Consider the following 8,689-nt stretch of genomic DNA (forward strand, 5'->3'; position numbering starts at 1 on the left):
TAGTTGGCAATGGAAATAGAAGTTACTTTTTAAGTTTATCATTTTCATTTACATTTTTGTAGAATTTTGATTTACCACATGACAATGATTTTCAGTTATGAAGGCGTTTTTTTTTATATAAAACTTTCACAAAAATGTGCATGTGAAAACCATAACTGGCCCTCAGATCGGTAGAAATGCTAAGATAAATTGGCATTCCACATGAGCAAGGTTGCCGACTCCACTTGTAGGCTATTACCGGCAATGGCAGAATGTGAGAAAGCCAGCAGGAGCGGGAGGAGAATAGCTGTGTCAGGTTAAGTTTTTTTTCTTCTGGTTATCTAGATCTCTGGTGCCCTCTTGAGGCATTTGCCTTGTTTCATCAAACCGTAAGCATAAAGCATCAGACAAGCTCAATGCATATAGTTGATTTATAATAAAACACAAAGGGTGTTTCTATATACGGAAAAAATACACGTTAAATCGAAATGTCAGGTTCAGCCCTAATGTCAGGTTCGAGCCCAGGTAGGAGCGAGGAGAGGCATGGAAGCTATACTGTTACACTGGCAATACTAAAGTGCCTATAAGAACATCCAATAGTCAAAGGTTAATGAAATACAAATGGTATAGAGAGAAATAGTCCTATAATTCCTATAATAACTACAACCTAAAACTTCTTACCTGGGAATATTGAAGACTCATGCTAAAAGGAACCACCAGCTTTCATATGTTCTCATGTTCTGTTCTGAACAAGGAACTTAAACGTTAGCTTTCTTACATGGCCATATTGCACTTTTACTTTCCTCTCCAACACTTTGTTTTTGCATTATTTAAACCAAATTGAACATGTTTCATTATTTATTTGAGGCTAAATTGATTTTTTTAATGTATTGTATTAAGTTAAAATAAGTGTTCATTCAGTATTGTTGTAATTGTCATTATTACAAATACCTTTTTTATTTTATTTTTTAAATCGGCCGATTAATCGGTTTCGGCTTTTTCTGGTCCTCCAATAACCGGTATCGGTGTTGAAAAATCATAGTCGGTCGACCTCTATTACACTCTCAGTAAAAAGTGCTCTCTAAAACCTAAAAGTGTTCTTCGGCTGTCCCCATATTAGATCCCTTTTTGGTTCCATGTAGAAAGAACCCTTTCCACAGAGGGTTCTAACTGGAACCCAAAAGGGTTCTCCTATTGGGAGAGATGACATATCCTTTTGGAACCCTTCTTTCTAAGAGTGCAGGCTCTTCTCGTAATATATAGTCTACTTATGCACCTTCGCTATTGCTATATGTGATATAGCATATAATCAAGGGTCACTGGTTGGATTTACTACACTCACTAAAAATAAAAATGCTTTTCCCCTAGTCCCCAGGTGAATCTGCTGGGCCATGTAATCTGCCACCATGGCAACCATCTCAGCTGTAATTAACTCAAGACTCTGAACTGTACTATTAGCTAGGATTTCCAAAGAGTTTTATTAATAACTTCCTGTGCTATTTTAGAAATACCATAAGAGGAAAAAGCAATCTCAAAGAATCTCTCCGTTTCTGTAATCCCACGTTTATGACGGTGTGAAAAAGAATAATTAAAATAATTTCTTACATGGGGTACTACATATCCCACATAACAAGACCCTTGCCACAACTTTGGTAACCAGGAATATGCATAGGATCCACAGATAAAGTAAGTCCCATTAGGAGCTCTCATACCATTATTACCAAAAGTATTGGCACAAAAAGTAGTCCTTGTGCCATTACTGAGAATCAATTCAAGACATTAGACATTCCGCAACCTTAGTACCGTCACAGGCAGATACATAGATCTGTTGTCTGATCACACTTATTCTGACCTACTTTGACAAACGCGTCCTGGTGTAGTTGAGACAAGTTCCGAGAGAATGACCAATTAAAACATAACCACCCAACAGGGGCTTGTGTAATAACTAGGTAAAGTGGTCACTGATTAGTGTCATTGGTCATCTCAAATGAAGGAAGGTACTGCAGAACTAGGGACTCTGGCATGTTGATAGATACTCAACATTCTCAACCAAATTAGTACCAATCGCCTTATACCAATTAACATCTCTCCATGTACCCAACATTTCACAATGGTTAAAAGGAATTGCCCTTAATGGTATTCCTGCACTTGATGTGAATGGAGCAGATATACAAACCCAACAACTACTTTGATTGACTACTGTGGCATAGTGTAGAGCGAGAGCTTGAAACGTATTGATGCCCGAGTGTCCCTCATCCTGCTGATGCGTCTCTGTGTTAGAAATGGAAACACCACCCACATCCTGTATTAGGTGGAAACTCACAAGGAAAATAATTTCAAACATCTTTCACTTGTCTGCAAGACAATAATATTCAATTGTGCTATTGTCAAGGTAATCATTCACCAAGTCCTTTAAAAGTGATCTGCTCTTCCACACTGGTATCAGTCCCACATAGATAACTATTAGAAATGATGTTCTGACAGTCTGTCGGTAGTGAGGAATTCTTCTTCCGTTCCACTGGTTGCACTTCACCTGTTGATCTTGTATCTTTTCAGGTACCGTCAAGGGATATTGCTGCAGCCTCCCACTGTACATTCTCATAACCTGTAACGAAGGAAACAAAAAAAGTGAAATGAACATGTCCTGGTTTCAAGATAAATTGATATTTCACATATTTTCCTAAGTAAGCATGTCCCAATTTTCAGGAATAAGTTGGACATTTAACCGAGATATCCCTGATATGACGACTGCGGTATACAACATAGAATCATTTTACTATGCTTCTTCACCCAAGATTGGCCCCCAATTGCTAATCAATCAGTTCTTTATTCTCCAGGCTCCGCTTTGTCATCAAAAAGTGATATGAATGACATGTATCCATCGTGATTTTCCCTGGACTTTTAATGTTGACTTCCTTATGAGCAAAAACTTGATAACGACCTTCCCATTTTGGCCCTAATGTGTCTGTCACATTTTTTTTACCATCACCAACTGTCCTGGCACTACATCATGTCCCCCCTCGGGAGTTATTCCCCATTAGAGAGCTGTATGCAATAGTTAAGCATTGTGTCATTCAAAGTGAATGCCTGCTTTTCTTGAATCTAACGTGCCTGGTATTGTCACATTGTCCATTGTAGTAACTACCCATTAACTACCCATGCCCATGCCCACCCCCCCCCCCCCTCCCCACAATGCTTGAACCGTCTGTGTAAAAGAAACTCAAGGTTTTCCAACACATGACTATTAACCCATCAGAGAGATGATCCAAAGCCAACTCACAACAGTCATGTTCAAGTAGTGTGGTATCTGTAAGATACATCAGAGTAGCTGGATTACATGGTGTCTTTTCAATTATGCCCATGTCCCATAGATCTTTAATCACTACTTTAGTAGTGTCCATAGCTTCCTTGCTAATGGGATAATGCTTTGTGCAAGGTGGGGCAACACCTGTCAAGTACACTGGTTCCATTTCCAAAGTTCCACACATTTTTCTTCGTAGTCCAAATAGCATGGTTCTGAAGTGTAGAGCCTTGTAGTTGCCTAATTTGCCACGCCACCTTCAGAAATGTTCAATGCAGAATCCGTTGCATAATCACATCAAGGCCTAAAATAGGTTGTACAAATGAGCCTATCCACACCCCTGCATCAATAGAAATTAATAATGGTTTGGTTTGTATCATATCTGCCCCCCCCCCCCTCTTGTTTCCATTGTCCCTTAGATGTACCCTTCTTCTCATAAAATCATGTTTTCTTTTCCTACATTCTCGTTGCCTGTGACCAGAAATCCCGCAATAACGACATACACCAGGTTTCTCTTTTACTGAATGACTGTTGTTAGTTTCACTCGGAACCTGCATAACTCTGATAACCACGTCTCGTGGATGCTTAAAAGTTTTCGACCATTCATTCAACTGTTTTGGAGCTGCTTGTCTTTACTTCCTTTTACAGCCTGTGTTCTGGTTGGCCTAAGACATTGTTCGTCACTGCTGTCAGAATCTGTTGACTCAAAGACGGGCAGTGCTGACCAGATGCTTGAAACCTGATAGGCCTTGCACAACTCAGTGAGAATAGATTGGGAGAACAGAGGCCACAGGTGGGGGTCACGTCTGACTTTTTCACCCATGTCTCCTGCAACAAATGTGGAATTCCTCCTTTTAATGGTCTTTATTTGTTCACCAAGAGCTTTCAAACTATCCTTTTCTGTCTGCAATGTCATTATATTAACTTCAAAATATATCTCTGTTTATATATTTATTTATTTATCCCCAAAATATAAATATATACATTACCGTTCAAAAGTTTGGGGTCACTTAAAAATGTCCTTGTTTTTGAAAGAAAAGCAAATTCTTTTGTCCATTAAAATAACATCAAATTGATCAGAAATACAGTGTAGACATTGTTAATGTTGTAAATTACTATTGTAGCTGGAAACGGCTGATTTAATGGAATATCTACATAGGCGTAAAGAGGCCCATTATAAGCAACCATCACTCCTGTGTTCCAATGGCACGGTGTGTTAGCTAATCCAAGTTTATCATTTTAAATGGCTAATTGATCATTAGAAACCCCTTTTGCAATTATGTTAGCACAGCTGAAAACTGTTCTGATTTTAAAGAAGCATTATACAGTTGTGGCCTTTTTTGATAATGACACAAATATTAATTTTCACAAAGTCTGCTGCCTCAGTTTGTATGATGGCAATTTGCATATACTCCAGAATGTTATGAAGAGTGATCAGATGAATTGCAATTAATTTCAAAGTCCCTCTTTGCCATGCAAATGAACTGAATCCCCCAAAAACATTTCCACTGCATTTCAGCCCTGTCACAATAGAACCAGCTGACATCATGTCAGTGATTCTCTTGTTAACACAGGTGTGAGTGTTGATGAGGACAAGCCTGGAGATCACTCTGTCATGCTGATTGAGTTCAAATAACACACTGGAAGCTTCAAAAAAAGGGTGGTGCTTGGAATCATTGTTCTTCCTCTGTCAACCATGGTTACCTGCAAGGAGACACGTGCCGTCATCATTGCTTTGCACTAAAAGGGCTTCACGGGCAAGGATATTGCTGCCAGTAAGATTGCACCTAAATCAACCATTTATCGGATCATCAAGAAATTAAAGGAGAGCGGTTCAATTGTTGTAAAGAAGGCTTCAGGGCGCCCAAGAAAGTTTAGCAAGCGCCAGGACCGTCTCCTAAAGTTGATTCAGCTGCGGGAACAGGGCACCACCAGTACAGAGCTTGCTCAGAAATGGCAGCAGGCAGGTGTAGGCGAAGACTTTTGGAGGATGGCCTGGTGTCAAGAAGGGCAGCAAAGAAGCCACTTCTCTCCAGGAAAAACATCAGGGACAGACTGATATTCTGTAAAAGGTACAGGGATTAGACTGCTGAGGACTGGGGTAAAGTCATTTTCTCTGATGAATCCCCTTTCCAATATTTTGGGGCATCCGGAAAAAAGCTTGTCTGGAGAAGACAAGGTGAGCGCTACCATCAGTCCTGTGTCATGCCAACAGTAAAGCATCCTGAGACCATTCATGTGTGGGGTTGCTTCTCAGCCAAGGGAGTGGGCTTACTCACAATTTTACTTAAGAACACAGCCACGAATAAAGAATCGTACCAACACATCCTCCGAGAGCAACTTCTCCCAACCATCCAGGAACAGTTTGGTGACGAACAATGCCTTTTCCAGCATGATGGAGCACCTTGCCAAAAGGCAAAAGTGATAACTAAGTGGCTCGGGGAACAAAACATAGATATTTTGGGTCCATGACCAGGAAACTCCCCAGACTTTAATCTCATTGAGAACTTGTGGTCTATCCTCAAGAGGCGGGTGGACAAACAAAAACCCACAGATTCTGACAAACTCCAAGCATTGACTATACAAGAATGGGCTGCCATCAGTCAGGCCCAGAAGTTAATTGACAGCATGTCAGGGCGGATTGCAGAGGTGTTGAAAAAGAAGGGTCAACACTGCAAATATTGACTCTTTGCATCAACTTCATGTATTTGGTAATAAAAGCCTTTGACACTTATGAAAGTGTAGTAACATCTGGTAAAAATATCTAAAGACACTGAAGCAGCAAACTTTGTGGAAATTAATATTTGTGTCATTCTCAACTTTTGGCCACGACTGTATATAACCACTTGACGACTCAAACCACTTGTAGAACACACATTGTTTCTGTCGGGCCTGGCTACCCATAAAACATATGTTCACTTCCAAGCATTCTGAATGCGGCTCACAAGGCTTGTACACATGTACACATCAAGATAGGAGTATAATGAAGCAAAAACAAATGATAAAGGGGAATAGTAAATATACTAACTTAAATGGGAAAATCTACAAGACTTGATACAATAATTGAAGGCAAAATACATGTATTCAGGGGATAGTGGCTCAAGTAACGTTATCTGGTATCAATAATGGACAATCATGTCTATTTACCAAAGTTCAGGTTTTCAATTGTCTTTGTAGTAAAAGCCAGTGGGGGACATTAGTGACTCAAATAGTTGAGATGTGAGCGGGGAGTGTTCAGTTAGAAAAGTCACTATAATCCACAATGACTTGTCGAGTACGATTGGAAGGAATTCACCCCAGTTGAAAGTCTATGGAAGGAGAAAGGTAGTCTTCTTAACTTAGGGAAGGGTGAATGCGCTTCACCTTCCCAGTATCCCAAAAGGTCTCCTCTCTGGTTCACAGTAGGTGCACTGGCATTAATGAGTGCATAGCACATAAAGCAGTCGAACATCAGCAGCCAGTGACATCAGGTGAAATGTTGCTAATGGAATATGGAGCAGTTGTGCGATGAGAGTCAGGAAGCAAGTTCAGGGAGTGAGTGTTTTTTTTAATGAAAAAAATGCAACATAATCCAAAACAAGAAACAACGCACAGACATGAAAAAGAAACAATGACGCCTGGGGAAGGAACCAAGGGGAGTGTAATCAAGGGCAGGTAATCAAGGATGTGATGGAGTCCAGGTGAGTGTCATATTGCACTAATGCGCGTACCGATGGAGACAGGTGTTGACCTTAATGAGCAGCCTGGTGACCTAGAGGCCGGAAAGGGAGGACACGTGACAGCAGTACTTAGCTTTGGGAATGGTGTGTTGTTCACCCTCCCAATTTCCCAAAAGGCCTCCTCTCCATTCCTCTCGCTCACCAGCAGCCGTCAATCTGGTCCATAGTGGCTTGTTGATTCATAGTTCGTACTCCTGTCAGGTCACACGGATCACACTGGCATTAATGAGTGTGTAGCACGTAACACAGCATTCACCCTCCCAATTCCCATCAAGGCCTCCTTTCTCCAATTCAACACTGGTCTCGGCCTGCTCCAGCAACAGCAAGCGTTCTCCTCAGTCATTTCAGCTCCGGCTCTGCAGACACGCAACGTCCCAGCTAACATCTATGGTGTGCTACTTCTGGCGTTCACCTTAAATAAAGAATAGTTGCATGCGACTCCCAGGTCCCAATTAGTGACGTGCCAAATTAATATCAGGTGGAAGAGTGGAAGAGTTACTAGGGACAAAAAAAGGTGTGCACCTTATTTGTCTGGGGGAATCTAGGCAAATAATGCAATGTACAGTATGTGGGAAGCTTCTGATAGATACATAGTCACCTCCTTGACATACCTTTTATCACCAAAGCTTTGCTAGCATTTACTGCTCATGTTGCTGAAATCCAACCCTTTTGTTAGTGCCAATGATATAAATAGGCAATTCACACACAATATTCAGTTCATAAGCATTGACTGTTATACCTCTGCTGTGCAACAACCACTTTCTTCCTGGTCTGTCAGCATGCTCCTATCTAGGGATCTTACCCTTATTTTGCCTTATCCCTGTCCACCTGAAATGGAATAACATCAAAAACATGAATAACAATGTGCCTACTACTCAGTCAGTAATTTAGCTAACTAATGAAACTGATGTATACATGTATGAACCTAGTCCTTATCAGCCACGTTGTACCAAAACAACAGCCTCTTCACTTATTTTTTAGTTTAGCTAACTACATTGATGAACTCAGCTGATTGTGGAAGTTAGCTCTTTCCAAGCAGTTTCAACATAGCAAGCTAGCTCAGCCAACAGGACTAAGCTGCAGTGAAAAAGAGAATACCAGACCATGATGCTATTTAGTTTATGCTAGCTAGCTACATATTGCCTTTTATCATTTGTGTGAGATGAAATTACTTAGTTTACCATTACAGAAATCCACTGGCAAATCTTTACATAAAGTAGATAATTTAAAACATGTTGAAAAAGCATTAGGCTGAATTGGCTCTAGATAGTTTTCTTAACTAAAAGAAGTGTCTTGCCGGGAGTTCTCCATTTTGCCATGTGGGTAATGGGCTGGATATCTACTTGGGGATGTATACGTCACATTGTATGGGCCCCATCTTCCAGTTAGTTAGCCAATCAATGGCATTGTAACAAAAAGCACTGTCATGATTGATCAATAAGGCTGCCAATCATATTTCAGAAGCATGTCATTGTAGATTTGCAAGCACACAGAGTTCATACAAGCACAGGAGCGCAGGCAAATATACCGTGAGTAGGGGGATGAATGCTCGACACTTACGTGTGCTCAATTCCATTTTCTGGGCACGCAGCATTTTTGTCTGAGCTCTTAGCTCTCTCCATTTTCTGCATTCTCGACATGCCCCCCTGCGCTTTCGAATTGTGAGACGGAAATTACGCAATAGTTAAGT

The sequence above is a fragment of the Oncorhynchus mykiss genome, chromosome 22 (genome assembly GCF_013265735.2).
Source record: "Oncorhynchus mykiss isolate Arlee chromosome 22, USDA_OmykA_1.1, whole genome shotgun sequence".
Lineage (NCBI taxonomy): Eukaryota > Metazoa > Chordata > Actinopteri > Salmoniformes > Salmonidae > Oncorhynchus > Oncorhynchus mykiss.